Below are 20846 nucleotides of genomic sequence, written 5' to 3'. Positions count from 1 at the left end.
TCAATTTATTGTAGAAACTACCAAAAAGAAATATTTTTTTTTATTTTTCTACACGTTATCTAAATTGTGTTTGCATATATTTAAAAAACATATCATCATTATTATTATCCGGATAGTCGAGATTATACGAAGTACTGCACTTCTTGTTTAATGATTCCACCTATAAGAATTCCCATTCCCTTATCTTGTTCCAAGTTCCAAGGATATCCAGGATTCGCTAATAGTTTGTAAACCACAATATGACCTACTCTGATTACGATGTTCGCCAAATGCTAAATAATAATCTATCAAGTTCACTAATGCCAAACGCTTGTAACGATTGTTTGAATCCACGGAAGATACTTTATGAATTGCCTATACACGACTGCAACTCAATAGTTCATTTTGTTATACCAGTCGCAGTCACTTGCACAACTTTGTTACCAATAAATATTTATATAAATCAATTTAAATTTGAGTTGTGCCTAAATCAGATTTTTTTGGGTATTTTGTGGCAAAGAAATTTTTGGTTAATCAAAAATAATAATAGAAACCACAAGAGGGTTGGTTTAGTCAAATTTTACATGTTTTCTTTGACAAAATACGCAGACAAATACGAAAATTCTGGAGGATAATATATTTAAATCATACAAAATTAAAAAAACATACATTTTGAACACTGTTAAGCAATAAATCAGAAAAATAAATTAAAAAAAAAGTATGTCAGAAGTGGGATTCGAACCCACGCCCACAGAGTGGACCAGAACGCTCGAACCTACTTTGTAGGCAAGGAAACCTTGAGTCTGGCGCCTTAGACCGCTCGGCCATCCTGACATGTTGTTATCGTTCTCTCTATACGTTAGCTGTGTCTATTTTTCTCTTCGACACTTTTTTAATTCTACACATTTCGCAAATAAATACATTACAATATTTTAATAACCCATACCTGAAATGACATAATTTTCACATATTTCTTAGTCTTATTTTAGTGGTTTTCAGGCAACCATTCTACTCTGGATTACTGTTACTACCTATTGATTTGTAGTGTTCTTTTTTGTGTTTTTATTTGCATAAAATGCAGTAAAAAATATTTGAATAACGATGCTTAAATACAATGTGCACTTCGATCTATTTATAACATTATTATCAAGTCAGGTAGTTTATGATGTATAGATTAGTTAGAATTAATTAAAAAAAAAACAGCAACGTAATTATTATTTTGTATGTCCTAATTTTAGCACTAAAAGACAGTCTGTACTACTGGGTGTTAGAAGTTTGACTGCCTTAATTTTAACAGACGATAAAAATGTTTATAACTTTTTTTTTAACTTCTTTATGGTTAATGCTAAAAAATAATTAGCGTTGTTCCACAAATAAGATCCATTTCCACGTCGACAAACTTTAACCTTTGCCACCAGTATTCTTTTTTTAATTATTTTATGGCTTTATAAAATATATATTGAAGGAAATTCTATGCGAATATTCTATGACCATATGTGATTTAAATAACCGAAATAATTAAACATAAAAAACAGGCTTTTTAGAAAACGCTAACACACCCTATTCATTAAAACTTTCTTAGGCACTTTTACATAAACTTTCTATTCTTGAAATTGGCTGCGGCTACCCTACCACCTTTAAATATTTAAACGCGTTTCACCCCTCGTCCGTATGCCTACAGTCGACTTCATCTTACGTTGGGAATAAAAAGATATGCCAACTCTGTCGGAGGTAATCACGTTGGGGGAGACATGTAGTGCCCGATAAGACGCACCCTGAAAAGTTTCTCGATTTTAAATTGACTTCGGGGTAACATACGTGGGTATATTCCATGTCCCTTTTCCACGCGATATGAATTGAGTCGGTTTTGCTTTGGTAATGCCACTTTGTGAAGTTTCACGAAAGAAATTTGCCCTTCGAGTCGAATGGATGTACCTACAGAATATACCACAGACGTTATATATTTTAAAAATAATATGAAGAATACCTACACCGTACAAAAATTTCACTCAAATTTCACTCAATTTTACTCAATGTATCAATTTCTGTCCACATCCGATTGACTGAAATGTTGACTCTATTAGTATGAGTACAACTGAGTGAAACTATTGCATCAGAAATGAGTGAGTTTTACTCAAATCTGAGTTACTGCTAATTATCAATTGTCATTTTTTACTTATACTTGGGTTTTAATTAACTAAATATTGAGTGCAAAAATAAATCACTCAGAAATGATTAATTAGGATATACAGTGTTGAAATTAATTAGACGGTATACAGCGTGTTCTGCAAATGATGCACTTTCAAGTTCAAGGAGAAATATTGTAAGAATAATGTCTCAAATCTACTTTTTTTAATAGTATATATTAACCCTTGAAGTTAAGAGATGAAAATCCGTATTTTGTAAAAACTTTTTGTAATTTATTAAATTTATATTATTTTTGGATAAAAGCCATGTTACTTATAAAATTAGGTCTACTAATGTGTACAATTTTCTTAATAAATGCTTCCATATTATTAACGTTTGGAGTGGTTTTGCACCACTTTATTTTTTTTGAAATTTTAATTTAAATAATAACATTGTCATAAACTACCAAACAGTCATGGTGGTTTCAACACAGATTTGTTTTAAAGACAATAATGTAGAAATTGATTGGTTCACTGACCGGATAAATAAATTGCCTTAATGTATATTGTACGTTACATATAAGTAATTGTGCGGTATAGATGGAAGCGATCCTCCTTCACCAATCTAGCGGATGCAGTATAGTGGATCTTCCGATGCAGCATAAACAGCGAAACAGCGAAAAGCGGGAGCGGGTTCTTTTGAACAACAGAAACAGCGAGGAAAAAACACTTGTCGTTGACTTTCTCTTAACGTAGGTAATTTTGTTCAATTTCAACAACTCATTTTTTTGTTCATGACAACCGCGGATATATATAAAAAAACATATTTTCATACGCTCTAAACAGTAATTATAGATAACAAATTAATTATCCGTTTATTTAACCAAATATTAATCGAGATTTAATCTTATTGTCTTTAATTAATGTAATTAAATCACTGCATTTATATAAAATTTCCACTAGAAGAACCAGATAAACCGATACTTGTCCGACTCCAAAGCACACCATACGCCATACTGACATCCACCACGCCACGATCACGAGATAACCTAACGGGACGATGGGAACAGACAAAGACAATGCATCTGGATATGAAAAAGGGTGGGATCACTCGGTACTGAGGACATTTACTCTGATTTAGGTACAAATGCGCAAAATACGAGTTTGCGTGAAGAATTTATTTAAGGGGTACCTATAGTTGAGTGAAAGTGCTCAGTTTTAGTTTGAATATAATCACAAATGAGTAAAATGATCACTCACACCGATTTTTTGACAGTGCAATATCCTAACTCTTTGCTTTTGAAGAACGCTTTTTATATGAATTTTAGTTTTATCAGGTATTGAAAATGCTGTGCAAATTTCTAAAATTATGCGAATTATATTTTCTAATTTTCTCTTTAAAATAACATCATATAGAGCAAAGTTAAACGTATCCCACATATTTATAGTCCATTTCAGTTTCATTTATGTTAAACCGTCTTTTTATATCCTCAGGGTAAAACTCAGAGAGGTATGTAAATGAGTTTTTAATNTTTTCAGTGAAATCATTTATAATTTTTTTAGTAAACTTCCTAAAAATTAGTTTCCATGTTTAATAATTTTGTAAAAAATAAGTGAAAAGTACGCAAATATTTACATCAATGTAATTCGAGATTTTTTTTAATTTCATTAATTTTTGTTTTTTTTTCAAACTTTTTGCGTCAGAAAAAAACAGTGTCCTAATTTTTCCGATTATTGTTAGATCTCTAACCTAGCTCCATTCTTTGGATAAATTATCCAAGACAACATTCTAAAATACAATTAACACCATCGCTTCGCTCAAGCCGAATAAGGAGTCCATCCCCCGAAGACCCCGGACAAATCCCAAGACGCTCCGTCCTGGAACTTTGTCCGAAACTTTCTTACTCGTCGAAGCGCGACATCGGTGCGTGTCTCGCCCGCGTCACCTGCAGTCTCTTTGGAGAGCGCCATTATTTCTTTAGCCCAGCCACTCGGGCCCAAGACATAACTTTGTCGCCTACAAGAACTCACAATTCAATTTCGGGAACAATAATATTTAATTCGACCGGCAGAGAACCCTTTTTGTCCCCTCTTGGTAGTATATTTTCTTTTCCTATTATTTCCCCGCTGGAACTCGGTGCCGAACTCAAAGAGCGAGATCAAAAGGAAAACTCAAACTTATAAATTAAGTCTCGATTTAGTCCAATTAAATCGCAATTTTGGTCAACTTGCCTAAATTTTTTGTATAAGTTAGTTTGAGGTATATAATAATAATCACTTTTTTTTCAACCCCCGGCCAGGTGTGAAAATAATGAAATAAAGTTACGCTTCCACTGTTTAGCGATCTTGATTAGTTATCCAAGTCAAGGTTTTAGTGGGATAAAGGTCAATAAATAAAAGAACACTATATTTTAAATCATTGCCAACGTTTCGGTGTTAATTTACACCATCCTCAGGGCTCGAAATTTGAAGTGTCTTTTGTCCAACTTAACAGTTCTAAATTTGCTTCGCCATAAATTATGAACATATATGAGCTATTAAATATACTATCGAAAAACAGCACAGCAGTCACTACAACAATGTATTACAAACTGACTTTCGAATACAGTCCGGCTTCATAAGAAACCTATAAACTGGTAAAAAGTGTTACAGAATTTGTTGTAAATACTCGCCGTGATAAAATACTTGTATTTCAGCAGTTCCGAAACAGTTTTAAACACATTTTTAATTAGCTTTTTTTCTCTATGACCTTTAACTTCCGATACAAGTTTGTGGACATCATTTAACTCAGTTTTTGCTCCTTTTTTGACATAACATTAACACCCTGTATATTTCATCAGTAAGAAGTTGTGGCACCTCAAGATCATTCAGGAATGCAGATAGAAAATCAATAGTTTTCAGGAAGAACAAGTAGAATTGAAAAAATTTCCAATTTTTTATTAACAGTGACATTACTATTAAAGCAAAGTGACATTTCATGTGGTAAAATGTCACTTTAGCAGACAGTTTTGAATTTAGTAAAATAGCGTATTATCAGTCATAATGCGAAAAAAAACTTTCGTTTCAGAGAAATGACGATGACGTATTGTATTGTCTTTATTACTTACTTTAATTTTTCTGTTTTTTTATTACATCTTTTTCACTAATCCCAGTTTTAAGAAGCCTTTTTAAATTATCCTAATTAACCTCGTTCGCTTCAGACTTTTTGCTGTCTAAATCTCGTCTAACATCTTACGACCCCTCTTGTAAAACTTCGCCCCCGTAACTTTTCGACGCTGAAGCTGAAGCGTGCGGCTCCAGATTACATTCCACTAAAAAGTCCTTTTTACATTATACCGATTTAATACACTAGGTTGGGTATTAAAGATAACGTCGCGGGCCATCATTTATCACTATATATCATTTAGCCTTTCCATGGGTAACTTGATTAGCCCTATAATCCGCAGCCTTCCAGAAACTTATTAGGGGTGTCTAGCTAAATGCGGACCTTAATCAAACACGAGGCCTAGAACGTGCTACAGCGAAACCATTTCCAAATAATGGCTGTCCGACCACCGTTGAGTGGGATTGCCAGCCGCTTGAGGTGCCTACGTTCGAAAATTAACTTTAATCTTCATAAGATAGGCGGTATAACCATTTAAACCGCCTTTTCTTGATGCAGAAATTGTAAATTGTATTTGAGTTAAGTCCAAGATCAATGATCAAGCACGTGCTACGAAACTATTGGTCTACGAAACGGATCGAATCTCCGTCAAATAATTTTTATTTCGTGCTTATCATTCGCGGTTTGCATGTTGCTTTGGATTCATTAACTGCTGGTCTTATCTAATCGAAAGGATTGTGGATATTGATTCTAGCAGCTTACTAAAACTTTCAAATAGTGAGAAGACGTTCAGGAGATAATCCGTTTCTTCTTTCTTTTGCCCTGAAATATATCATATCCTAACTCTCGTATTTATCTTTCCGTATTGTCATATTCATCGACTTCCTGTGCTAATGTTAACATAGTGTTGTATAAAGAGGTTATTTGCCTTTTAGTTAAGTCATATTTAATGCAAACATTACTTATAGTAATGGCGTCTAGACGTTCGAAATTTAATGGAAACCGAGGTCTTAATTCAAATACACGTTTAATATCCACCAACTACTTAAGATAACCGCGTTAATATACTCTGATATGTATTAAACTGGGTTTCGTGTGAAATTATGGTTTATTAGTGTCAGAAAATGCCGTTAAAGGATCAGTTACCTAAGTAATTTGCGACTCCTTGTCACTACAACAAATTAGAAAATTATCCCGCATCAATTCATTCATACATCTAAATACAGGGTGTAGTAATTTGTGGTTTTAATTAATATTAAAACTATATCCATCAACTCCGAGTTGCTATACGCATAAGCCATTTTTGCTACTTGAAAAACTAATGTAAACACTATTACTATATTTGTTTTTTATTATAACTTTATTAAATTGACCTGTAGTTGAGTATCTGTTGTGAAACATTGTAATTTATGTTGGATAGTGTTTGTTCCTATAGCTTTAGTTCTGTCTTAACTAAAAGCTTTTCACACAACCTATTTTTTAGTTTGAAAGTCCTACAGAATTTCCTTAAACCAAAATCAAGTTTGGTGCTCTAGTTCTCTTCCAGAATTCAAATTTGAAATTCACAGAGTTAACTAGTTTCCCAACTCGATGCACAACGCGTCCCATATATCCAATCATCAAACATTTTACATAACTTCACCGTAGATATCGCTCAGGTCGTCCTTGGTTACAGGAAACTTTTTATTTGAAAAATATTCTAAATAATGTAAAAACTTGTTTTGTCGGAGTTCATTAATATTGAAACAAACTTCTATTGATGTAAATCACATAATATTCTGTTGTAGGTGCGTTGTTTTAACTTTCAAGGTACTTGTTACTGAAATTCAACTCAATATGAAACAGCGTAACATTGTAACTGTGACGAAACTTGATTATAAATGTAAGGGCAGCCCTCCCACGTATTTATCAAAATGATTTTAGTGAATACAAGATCCTAAACTTGTGGTTGTTTAAACCTAAACTAACAGACTTCTTTGTTAGATGCAAAGTGAAAATTTTCTATTGTACTTATGATTTAACTGAATTTACTAATAGCCTACAACTGGTTACTGTCGTATGATGAATCGTCTAAAATTGTAGGCTATTGATTATCTCAAAAAAAAAGAAACAGGGTTAAAGGAACTATGACGTTCAAGCAATTTTATTCCATGAATCGTTCAAAGGGTCATTTTAGATGGAAAAACCGCGGAGTGCTATTAAATTGGAGGGTGGAAATTGGAGATAGGGGTGAAAATGTATCCCCTTCAATTTTTTAATTGTAACTCGAAAACGAAGCAAAATTTCGCTATAGTTCAAAGGAAAAATTATTTAGAGAATTGAATTTCCCATCAAAATGGCTTATTTAAAAAATTTAAAAGGAACATTTTATGTAAAAAATCGTTAATAAACAATTTAAAAAAAAAGCAAAATATAAGTTGTGAAAATCTTTATTTATTATTAACAAATAAAACTTTTATCATTTTTTATTAAGTAAAGTAAAAATAATAAGAATTATAATCATTATGTTAAAAACGACGAAAATCTAAAGAATATTTAAGTTTGACCGGTTATAACTTAGTCAGTATTAGTCCAAAAACTTTTGAAAATGCATCAATTTGAAAGGAATCTCATCTATTTTTTTTGTACAGCAATTATTTTTGCCTACTTCTACTAAAGGAAAAATTAGAGTAAAAAAAGTACAAAAAAAAATAAAAAAATCTTATTTTTTGCTTTTTTAAAATTGTTTATTAACGATTTTTTGCATACATTTTTTCTTTAAAATTTTTTAAATAAACCATTTGGATGGGAAATTCAATTTCTCTAAAATCAATTTAAAAAAAATTGAACCTTAAAAAACAACACCTCCAGCTGTAGTCTGAATACTTAAGTAAATAAATTTTACCTGAAATCGTCAAGGAAGTTAAATTTTCAATGCAGACTCGTACCTTTGATTCCAGTTTCTGTTTTATCTTAAAAGTAAATCAGACAATGTTAATTAAATTTCAAAATTCATTTTGACTTTTTTTCGTAGCAGCCCCTAAGATAATTGGTAGATAGATGGAAAACATAAATAAAACATTAGTTGTATAAGCCCACCCTACTCAAAGTACGCCTTTACATTATTCAGTTCACAAATATTACTTCAATTTAAAAAAATCTTCTTTTTGCTGAGCTTTATATTAATCTGTATAACCATCGCGGATAATTTCGCGAGAGATGCGTATCCGGCCTGTTTTAATTAAAAGTTTAACAAACTCAGAACAGATTATTAATTAGACCTACTGAAATTGCACTTTTGAAAAATATGGGCGGAGGAAAGTTTTGTTTAATTTAGCTTTTATGGCCATTATTAATTAATTAATGGCATCGTTACCGGAACGGTCTATCATGCGAAGATGTAATTCCGTTACAGTTTGTTGGTAATAAATTAACTGTATTTCCTTTTTATTGACGCCATCAATCATATTTTGAAAATAACGAGAAACCGTAAAATCTTTAAGCAACGCTGAAGTGTTTTCATTTGGTGTACAGCTTTTATTTAAAGCTATTTTAGAAGCCTTCACGATTATTTTTAAAAACCAAATATTACTTGTAGTAAATTTATTAATATTTTCCTTCATTTAGGTACCTATAACTGAAGTGGAGTGTAGTATGGAGATGAAGAGGTAATATACCCTTCACAAAATTTTAAAGCAAATAAAATTATGACCACGTTCGTCCACATTAAACGCCCGTGTTTCGGAAAAATGCCGTTACGCCTCAGACACTGGTAACCAGATATCGTCCCTGATGCACGTTAACTTGCTGATGTATGCAAATGAGGCTAATACCCGCTCGGTTTCCTCCCTTAAGGCTGTTTTTGGAGCGCCGCATGAATGGCTGTATAAACATTTTTGTACTTCTCGGTCTCCTCGCATACATAATAAATCAGACGCCGGTTTGTGCCGGCTAGTGATTTTAGTAATTTGTTTGTTGATTGAGATAGTTCGTCGACGATATGTAATATCCGTCCCGTTTGACAAAAGTTGGAAGTTGTTTCTTATTGTATGAACAACAAAAAGCAACCAAAATATCAAACTCAATGTATGCGACATTGGAACAAATTCCTCGACTATATTTGTGTATATTTAGATTTAGAAAAATATATAAGTTAAATAAAAACTAAACATTTACGGGACTATTTTGCTTCTAAGGCGAAAATGACTATAATATTCGTGTTTAGCTACCCCAGATTAAGTACAAAAGAATTTTTGTACGTGGTCCAGAAGCCGAGATATCAAAGATTTTGCAAGCGCGAGCCATTTAGACTCTACGTCATCAGTTTTCAGAGCGAGCGCGCCCGCTTCCCCCTACTTCTCCGTCCGGTCCAGCTGACGCACTCAGCGCTTGCACGCTTCAGTATATTACTCAATTACTAATACTAATAATCAAGTAAATATATCCTATTTTTTTTTTTGAAAATATAAGTAATCAATTTTAACCTCCATCAAGCGCATCGCTGTAAAATGTTAATTGCGTCCTCAAATATTTTTTGAAATAAAAAAATTATCTCGGCTCCAGAAGGTCGTAGAAAAAAATTTTTTTTTTAAATTCGTGAAAAAATGTCAGCAGTTTCTTTCTATAAAAGTCATTTCCATAAAATAAAAATTGAAATAGTTATTTCAAAAAACATACCCAAAAAAAGTGTAACTTTTTCAGTCATTTTTTGGTCCTTCAAATTAATAAAATCGTCAACATTTTTTAACAACATGATAATATAACTCTTTACGAAGAAAATAAACCGAAAATCGTTACTGTAGGGCTATCCGCTAAGAAGATCTAGCCAATTTTCGAGAGTGCCTTTTTTTCAAAAAATGGATATATCTCGAAAAATAATTAATATTTTTAATTTTTTCAAAAATATACTTTTTTGACTTGCCGCGGGCTATGCTTGCAGTAAATAGCAAATATGGGCACGTAAATATAAACGAGTTGTAGAAGAAGAGAAAAGAGAAGATTTTTAACGGTTTTTTCGATATATCTCGAAAAGTAACAAAGCAATCGATACTTACAAAAAATCAGTCGATAGATCTTTTTAAAACCTACAACTTTCTCATTTAAAATTTTTCAATCGGTGCTATATTTTTTTAATTGTTTTAGAAAAACCGTTTTTTGCAACTTTGCAATTTTTTTTAACTATGTTCGCCATTTTGGATCGAGTTTAAAGAACAAGAAACTCAATTTAAAATTTAATTTTCTATACGGTCATATTTTTTTTGTCCAGGTAATAATTTCTGTAAGCATTTCTCTATAATGCTTGGACTATTATTTTTTAATTATTCTACTAGTGAAATAAAGTTAATTTATTCCACTAGTGGATAAAGTATCACTTTAGACGGTTCATATATGTGGATAAAAGTCCGATTATAAGGGGATTGTGGATAAAATATATTAATTTGACTACAGAAGTTGCATTAACACTTCGAATAATTTGTTCTGTGTATGTATGGTATAGCAAAAAACAATGACTAAATCTTACTATTTTTTTTTTAATTTTTACCAATCTATTCAAAACTATTCATATAGTGTCGATATTTTGTGTACGTATGTTTTGAGAAGCCCTAAATAGTTTCATTGATTTTTTTAATGAAATAAGAACCTGTGTTATGCCACAAACCATTAATATTTTAGATCACACTTTCTTTAATGCTTCGAATGTTATATTTATTTTCTGATTATTGTTATAAAATTTCGACGTTTGCTCACCAAGCTTCAAAATCCGAATTTCACTAAACTTTCGAATCTGAAAATGGTATCTAGGCGATTTCAAACATGAAATTTCAGTGAATCAAGAAAGTAACATATATTACGAATATTTTGCTGGCGCAAGTTTGTCTCTGTATGCAAATCTTAATGCAAAATAGAACCCTATATCATTCTAAATTTAATATTTTAATATCCATAAATCAATATTTATAGCTGCACATACCCGCAGCACGATTTTGTTCGGCATATAGATACACCATAAATTATTATTTTAATGCAATTCTGTGTATGTTTTTTGCATACCGAACAGTACATGTTCCCCGATATATCACATCAAAGACGTAATCGTAATAAAAACGTTGCGATTCCAGTCTAACTCCGGCAAGCAAGCAAGAAGGCCGAAATTCAAGACGGCTAACGCGGACGGAGCCCAAATGAGCTATGCCCTTACCGAGTAATCACAAAAACCGAGGCGGCCGTAAACTAACCTTTACCTAATTTATAAAAGCTATTAGTAGCTGTAAGCCGTATAAAACAGACAGCCCTCGCAACGGATTGGGTAATGAATGGGCTCAAAGGCCGTCTTTGGATTTATTTACTTACTAAACAAATTTATGGACTGGGCTAAAATGAAGTGGACTGTGTAGGTTGTTTGGTCATAGTTATTATAATGTGTTTTTTATATAAAATATTCAACATGCAAGTATTCCCGCTTTTTTTTTTAATTTTCGGTCCTTTTTTGCAAATGAAAGAGTTTGTGAACACATGAAGACGATGAGCATCGGCTTCTTGCATCTGCGGGAATCATAAAGAAAGCACCACAAGTGCTTTTCCTTTTGAGAGACTGTATATTAATTTTTATTGACTATACATCCCACACCCTGTATATCTTCGCTGATTGGTTTGTTCTACCTTCATTTTTTTCAAATTGCCTTTTTAGCTCAGAAATCATTTTGAATTATTTTGATCTGTCTTCATTCATTAAAAAAAAAACTTATTTATGGTGCTACAATGACAATTTAGAAAAAATAGGATAGAGCAAACCAACAATAAGCCGGCGTTATGTTAAATTCAGTAACTTGTGAACGAATTTCATGTAATTTTTATTTTTTAGTGTTCCGTACACATAAAATTGAAATATTTTAATTTTGCACATGTTGGATATGTAACCTGTCATGAGTAATGAATATTTCGATAACTGTAGGTAGCTTCGTTCGATTGTTAAATTCATTTATATAAATGATTTAAACATAATTGAAACTGATAGATTTGTATTTGCAAAAAGCTGTCGACAATTTATTGATGGGTTGTAAGCTTTCAATCCATTTTCATCTCCTATGGAATATCTCGTTTAAAAAATAATGTCTGTCTTTGTTATGTACACGATTTGAAGTTGTTTAGTGACAGATTTAATGGAAAATTAAACATGAAACCAGGTCAAGATAATTTTTTATAAAATAAATGGGGTTGTGACAAGTATCAGTATCATAATGCAAAAACGAATTTTTAAAAATAGCTGATACCTTTTAAAACAGGAGTTTATTTCTTGTTTTTTTTTTGTTTCTTGTCACAAACCTATGTTTGAAATAAAGAGAAAAGCCTGATGTTGTTAAGTTTAACTTAAGTTAGTAGTACACAAAAAACGTATTTTCTGATCAACACATTTATTTGGATAACCTGGGGAAAGTCGAGTTTTATGTGGGTCTTGCCGATTTTTCGTTCCTTCCCACATAGAAACCCCTTTCCGCATGTTTGTTCCTTTATTCTATAAATATGATCCAGCTACCTCTCTTCACTTTTTGCGCAATACCCAAAGTGCCCATATACATAAATTCAAAGTGTTTGCGTTTTTTATCTTTAGTTTTCATCTTGCACTTCATTCTCTATATTATTATTGATGTTGCTAATAGTTGTTTGGTTCATAGTAAAGATAGTAAATCCAGTACCTCTGCTTTGTTTTCTGTCTTCCCAAGACCCACGAAAACAAAATTAACTGACATTACCATCGAACCTCAAGCTGATGTCTAATCGATGTGCAATCTAGACTAGTTATCAAAGGCACTCCGAGGATATGGTTTTCTTAAGGTGCTACCTTCTTTACGAGCCCATCGATGTTGATATCTGTATCGTAAATGCTACAACTGTCATAATAAAAATCTTAAAAGGTGGATATTTGTTCCTCAGTATCGCTGTTGTTAAGGAACATCGATACCGATAACCGTCTTGTTCTGTATATACTGTTAATACGAATTCTGTATCATCTGGAATTTTGGAAAAGTGGTTAAATTATATTCGTGTTCGAGTATCTTAAGGCGAAACATTACTCGAATAGATTATTTAGAGATACAGCCACAACAGAACTGATTATGAAGTAAAAAGAAATAAGTACTCTTCATTGTGATTCCATTGATAACATTGTGATCCTAATGTTGATGTATTCATTTTGCTTCTGTTCCGTAACATACTGGATCTAACTGTAGATTAGCTTGTGGATGTTCTTTACAAGAAAACTTACTTTGCTCTGCTACAATTGGAACGTTTTTATCTATTAACTTCTGACATTTCGAATGTTCTTTGATGGATCTAAATAAACGGGAGAGTGATTTTCAAGCTCATAAAGTATGATGAATATTATAACACCTCAAAACTATTTTTAACTAATTTTCATTCTGTCTATCTCCCACTCTAAACTAGTTGCTGGTTATGGATCAGATTTTATCGGTGTGGGAAGGCAGGGAAGGAAAGAAGCTCCTTATACCACGATTATAGATTTTCTTCCTATGACTTCATTTTATACAATTCCACTATCTAGGTACTTATTTAATATACAGTCATTAAAAATACCTACTCAAAAATATAAGCGACATCAGTGTCGGCGGATTTTGTAATTCAAACTAGGTTAAGAATCGAATGCAGTAATGATGTACTCAAACTCCTCTAGACTCTGAAGGAGCTTTTGCGGTGTTGGATGTTTACATACGAAAAAACTAACAGAGGCGGAACGAAATTAAAATCGACACCGTAAAACTCTTATAAGTAATAACATTGTTAGATAGTTCCTTTTATTTTATGGGCTATACATTGACACGTATTTAGAAGAATAATTTGTATATAACGTGTAGAAAATTTCTATTATATGCTCATTTGGCCAATAACATATTTTAATTATTTATGCCCTTTTCTTTATGTAAATTATAAATTGTAAATATTTCAAATTAAACGATTACCTGATTCACACCAAATTCCGCATTGCTGCACTGCACTGCTAGGCAATTTGTCATCAACTTAAATTTATGGGCGATTGCCCAGTGCGGCTGTGTTTGAAATGTCGGAGCGGTAGCATTAGGATGTCTCGCTTTGAATTTAATAAAATCGTCGTATCTCAAGACACTAGTCAACAATTTCAGACAATTACGTTACATACTTCTCTCACCCCTCGATGAGCATCTCCAGCCCATTGTCCCAGCCCTGCCATAGACAGGTCTTAATTTCGCGCCTCGACCTTGAAATAAAAACGGGCCGACATCGCGCCGTCTCCCTCGTGAATGGGCGCCGTTACTCGAGACGCAGCCCGAGTGGAACGTCGCCAGGCAACGGGCGCGCCGCCGTAGCGTCGCGCGCGCGCCTACCGCCGTCGGCCGCAGCATCCGCCGCGTCGGCAGTGTGGTGGTGTACCTCTTCTGACACGGTGGTCGCGCCTGCAGTAGCCGAGAGACGTGTGCCGTTGCCGCGCTCTTATTGACCGACGGAGGTTCGAGTCGCGGGTGCCAGCAGCCGAAGATCAAGGTGCGTGCGTCCTGGATCCCTACGGGGCCGGCGGATGGGCCCCTCAGCCGCACTCGCTCTACGGAGCGGCGGGGGGGCCTCCGCACTGGTGCGAGCGGCCCGGCCGCTCCTCGGACCCCGTCACCCCCGTGGGGGGCCCGCTGAGGCAGGCCGCGGACAGTCCCTTCCACGCCACCTGCCCCGTGCACAGTCCCTTCCGCTTCCGGTTCGTCAACGGCGGCCCGGACTTCCATCTGCACCATCAGCACCAGGTGATCTTGTTGTCTTTTTTTTCTTTGGTGGAATTGGCGAGTTACGCCACTCTACTCTCGTATGAATGGGTGATCGCGGTTGGCGTGTTGTGTGAAGTTGGGCGGGAGCCGCGCGCAAGTAGGTCAAGGTCAAGGTCGACGTTTAGCGACGCGATACTGATTGAGTGTAATGGATGAATGGCGATTACTGAGTAATGACTTCACTTAAATGGCAGCAAATGGCGATAAAGTTCACTTTGTTCGGTTAAAGTTCGGTTTTTCAGAATTCCGCTGAAGTTCATCTCCAGTAGAAAATGTTCGTTCGATTTCAGTGTAAGCGATACAAGTGTTACTTTAACGTTTCATGACAGCCTAAGCTAGAGTGGCTTAAAAACTGTACCCTTAGTGGAGAAAAGTATAATTCGATGCATTATCACCAAATATCGGGGCCTTGTGAGGGAATTACATCACTTTATTGTGATTTTTGTTTCTCCACAGTTGTTAATAGTATATTACACAAATTTAGAAAAAGCAACGTTTTACTAAACGAATATAACTATTGAGTACGAGCTAGCGCACGAGCGAGTAATTTAAAAGCTATACAAGTTTCAAGCACAAAGATTAAATAATGTTCCATGTGGTCTCGAACATGGAACATTTTTGTTCCTTTCGACCCTTTAACCCTTAAAATCTACCCCTATGCAAAAAATAATAAAAAATTACTTTTTAAAGATTTGGAATGATTAAATCGTGCAATTATTTAAAATAAAAGTTACCTTATAGCTAATAAAGGAATTTTTCCCTTTCAACCCCTAAAAACCACCTCTGTATTGACAAAAATGATAAAAAATTACTTTTTAAAAGCTTGGAATGCTTTAACGGTGCAATTATTTAAAATAAAAATTCCCTCATTGCTCATGAAAGAATTGGTAGGGTTTAAAACACTTTTCAACCCTAATAAATCACCCCTGTGCTAAAAAAATGATAAAAAATTACGTTTTAAATCTTGGAATGCTATAATTGTGCAATAATTTAAAATAAAAATTCCCTTATATTGTTTATGAAATAATATTTTACTTTCGCCATTTTTAACTCTTATAAACTACCCTGTTACAAACATTAATTTAAAATATTTTTATCATAATCGATTTTTCAATATAATCAATCATAAAAAAAATTGCTACGCTGCATGTAAACTTTTATACACGATGACGCGCACTTGAATCCTAACATTTTGCTCCAAAAATGAGAAAGCCTATTTTGCTCCGAAAAAATGTCATTGGTTTTTTTACCATAACTCGGTTAATTTTGAAGCTATAGTTTTCTACAAAGATAATTTCAAGAGCTGTAAGATCTTTGCATATAAAACCTTTTAAGTCCTTCGTTTTTTTAAAGGGAAAGGATCGAAGGGCTCGAGACAGGTTGTTTTTTCACTAAAATGGAAACTTCAAGAGACGATATCTCCTTTATTTGTTATGCTATAGGAATAAAAAAAAGCAAAATATTTGTTGAAAAAAAGCTACATTTTTGTTGTCTATCATTTTTTACGTATCTTCCATAGTTTCAGAGTTATTATATAAATACCTAAGGCAATTTTTTTGAATAATGAAAAATACGTTTTCAACTTTTACCGTACATTATTCAAAAAATACGCATTCTAAACCGGTCTAACTTCAGGATAGCATGAAAAACACTAACACAAAACTAATTGTAAAGGGTCTACGATTAATTTTAATTCTGATAGAAATGGTACAGCGTTTTCTGCTCATTTTTCCTTAAAAGTATGAGCAACCCATCTGTTTTTGACGATAACTCCTTCAATTTTGCTCTAATATATAAGTGCTCATTTTGAAGGTCTATTTGAGTAGGTACTACAAAAACTCCAGGAGCGTTAAACACGTAAAATTAATCCTTTTTCCGTTATTTGTCGTTGAATACATCGATTCAAGTATTCCCCCCAAAACAAGTCCCCTTCCACTAACCATATTTCGCTTTGTAGGAGGTACAACACTTTTAAAAAAACGACTACATGTTTGTTCATTATACTTTTTTAATAAAATGCGTAGTGTTTGAGTTATTCGCGAAAAATACTTTGGAAAAGTGTTTTTTTTTTCACTCAAAATTACAAGTTTTCAATCGTGAATAACTAAAAAAGTATCGATTTCTTGAAAAAATTCTTCGAATATTTTTTGCTCAAAGTTTGACTGTACCTACTATTAAAATCCAAGGAAAAATACGAGAAGGTATATGAAATATTTTGTAAGTGGAGGATGACAAGAAACGCACTAAGAACTGATGAAAGTGTAATTAATGCTAGCGTATTTTTAGAGAAGGTAAGCTAATTTTTACATATTTTATGTTTTTCATACCATGTCTTTTGTTATTTTAGGCAAAATCTCTTATGGCATTCAGTTTATGGTCTACATATTCCATGTTGAAAAGTACTATACAAATAAACGAAAATATGGATATATCACAATATAAAAAGCTACTTGCCTTTTTAAAACGTCAAAATGACACACTCGAAGCAAAGAAATAACAATTTTTGACTATGAAAAACGTTACCGTGTTTAGAAATTGTAGTTTTGTAGCATAAGAAATATTTTCTTCACAATACTCAGCACAGTAAAATTTGTTTCTAATACATCACATTCTAAACAAGAACTATGTAATTATTTTGAAAATTATGGTCGTGAAAACATTTCTTCTCTTTTAACTGGTACCACTAGCTTTCGAAATTCCCCATGTTATTATCCATATGATCTAGTTGCTGTCAAAATCTTAGCTGAGATATGTTTTTACCAAATTCAGTTGCTTACTGTGTTTTAATCCGAAAATTTTCAAAATATTATCAACAGGGCAGCTAAAATGCAAGTTAAAATAGAATTATAGCAGCCCATTACACCTAACATCACCAGTTAAATCGATATTAAACTACCTTAGATCCGGCGAAAAAGATATATTTTACCTCAAATATTTGTAAACTGTATTAAACAAAAATTATTAATTCTGGACACGTCAGGTTTACCGGTAAAATCCACGTCGTGGAAATTGTAAGGAATATATTTCGCAAAGAGAAATCGCAAAAATAGGGGTGTCAGTTACATTGTACTTTACGCTATAAGTCTTCCACAGCAAACTGAAAACGTTACTTTGTGCTGGAATTATTGTTGATGCTGAGGCCAGGCGAACTCTTGTAAGGGATTTAACTTCGTGGAATCAGAACCAAAGTTATATTTAAAAATATATGCTTACGGAACTTTGCCAGAAAACCCTTGGGTATATAAATCTCCCGTCTTTAACATTAAAAGGCGGATATGTCTAAATATTTGCTTTGGTTCGTAAATAGAAATGAGAAATTCATTTAACTGATGTAAATTAAAATAACTATTTAAATTAAAAAGGCTTTCGATGATTTGGAACTAGTTTTCTTCTACGGTGGGTTTAGAAGATACTAGGATACAAGATAGCACAAGCAATTTTATTAATAAATAAAAATATCCGTTTGTAACACGGAAAATATTGATTATTTGCACCAAAATGGTGTTAAAGATAAAAGTATAGTATTATTTCCTGAAGTAAGACATCTTTTATGATTGCTTTCAACAATCGTATGTTGATTAAACATCTCAGTTTTCATAGAAGCTTAGTAAGTAGATACTTTTACTTCTTATTACGGACTATAAATTCACCGTCGCCAATTGATTTTAAAATTTACATCATTTTCGTACTCTACTTGGCGCAGTGTCAATAAAGTTGTTAGTGCCAAATTCGTGTCTTTATTATCTGGTATTCCTGAATTGTAACTGAACTTTACAGGTCTCGAAGAAAAAGTAAAGAAATTCCACACTCAACCTCGATCTATATTTTAGCATTTTTATGCCACAGACGCAATTCAAGATAAAATTTTTAGTCTATGTAATATAAAATCGAATATTTTCTATTTATAGACACTACACGTGCTATCATAGTTCTTACATAAATTACCAGTCATTTAAAAAAAATAGATATTAACTGCAGTTTTGAACATTTTTGAGACAACTCTATAAAAGTTGTATCAGATTCTGTCGCAATTTCCTGAGCTAGAATCCTCTCCCTAACAAGAAACTCCTTCCTCTATAGTTTTTATCACCCACTTCACTTTGACATCTTACTCCCCTGTTTTTCCTGTTTTTTTAACACAATTTTTCATTCCGTTACATAACACATTCATTTTATATTAAATCAGAAGGATATCCCAACGTGACTCATATCGCATAAAGATTCACGCACCCATAATTCTTTTTAGCTTACTTGACGAATATATTTTCAAACAAAGCTTTCGACGAAAAAATATTCTTTTGTTCTGGGAACGAGAAGATTAAATTCCTGAAAAATTCCAATGCCGTGTCACTTTTCCGGGAAATTACTCACTTATTACAGCGGTTTTTATATAGAGTACGACTATTTCAAAGTTCTTTATCGATATTGCAGGACAACTTTAATTGTTGAAAAATTGAATTTCGATTTTTGTTTTTCTCTAAATTTGTCACTTGTAATAACGGTTTTTCTTTTGAGGCTAAATCTAAATGCAAAAAATTTCTATGCACCCTTATGTGAAACAAATTGTCATTAAATAAAAAACAGTATAGTAATAATAAAAGGGAAGCATTTTTTCATAAAAATATGACATTAGGAATTTAATGAATTGAGTTTGCAAAATAAACAGTCGAAAAATTAAAGTACCTAAAGATTCACGTCTTGCAAATAATCACACGTATTAAAAATAATTTAGATACTTACCAAGAAGCAAAATTGAGTAATTTTTAAATGCACAAGTACGAAACAAACTACAGCATATGCTCAGAATGTCCACGACACCTTCCAATCCAATTTTCGTACTCTCGCTGGAAAACGCCTCGAGAAAAGGAAATAGTGGTACGCCAAAAAACACTCACGACACGGTCCAATTCCAGATACCAACTGAATTGAGGAATTGCTCGACAGCTCAGTACCTCGTGTTCTCGGAAATGGTTGAGTTTAGGACCCATGCCATATAAGGTTTTTTTGTTTATTTTAATGTATTCTATCGTTTGTTAAAATTCAGGCAGTCAAAAGAAAGCACCCTATACGTAATACTCTGGGACAAGTTATAAACGCATTGCCATAGAAATGGTTTCAATTGATTCGATAATAAAAATTTCAAATAAAATATATTAACGTCAATATATTATATTAAATGTCAAACAAATGTCGTACCTACTGTATATAAACACATTTTGCGAATTAAATAACGGATTGGTAGGACGTTAAAAATTTACTACAAAAAATTCTGTCACCGCCGTTTCAGCAGTTGAAAACTCCATAAAAATGAATTTATTGAACGATTACGCTTAATGGTACATTTTTTTCCTAAACAAACATCAAAGTCGATCGTAGCTCAAATTTTTGGGCCTCTTTCGAATTCTGGCATACTTCTCCCCTTAAGCTCACTTTACTAGTCCAGAGAATTTAATAAAACATACCACAGCTCCCCCCGCAACATACACCCATTTCATCAATTCTTACCCCTCGATCACCATAAGTTGAGCGCATTCCAATAAGGGTACGATGTTTCTACAGCTTCTTCGTTCGCCCCCATCGCGACCTTGATCTGCATAAATCATCTCCGGGTGTTGGGCGCGTTGTCCGCTTTATATATAGATTAGCCGGGGCAGGGGATACAAATGATCCGCTGGAGAATTGAAAACCGGCATAATAAATCACCAGGTGCCGACGACGGAGGCGGTGGCGCTGCTGGGGCCGCCGCCGCGACTAAATTGAAACCGAGAATGGACCGCCGCGTGTCGAAGGTGCCCTGCCAGGAATTTGAGGCTTAGATAATATATATAAATCGATCCGGTTTAGAGCGCGATT

General features: G+C 33.5%; 1 protein-coding gene and 1 non-coding gene across 2 annotated transcripts in view; one reads left to right on the top strand and one right to left on the bottom strand.

The window, feature by feature from the left end:
• The window catches only part of LOC108917899 (peripheral plasma membrane protein CASK), a 257836-nt gene that overhangs the window by 165343 nt on the left and 71647 nt on the right, over positions 1-20846 (top strand). The gene's annotated exons all lie outside the window — the stretch shown is intronic.
• Trnal-caa lies at positions 701-813 on the bottom strand. Its single transcript has 2 exons — positions 776-813; positions 701-745 (listed from the first exon to the last, which is right to left on the bottom strand). It is a non-coding gene; the product is annotated as a tRNA-Leu (tRNA).

The sequence above is a fragment of the Anoplophora glabripennis genome, unplaced genomic scaffold (assembly GCF_000390285.2).
Source record: "Anoplophora glabripennis isolate ALB-LARVAE unplaced genomic scaffold, Agla_2.0 scaffold17, whole genome shotgun sequence".
NCBI lineage: Eukaryota > Metazoa > Arthropoda > Insecta > Coleoptera > Cerambycidae > Anoplophora > Anoplophora glabripennis.
Note: the sequence above shows the minus strand (reverse complement) of the source record. Positions and strands in the feature narration are given on the sequence as shown.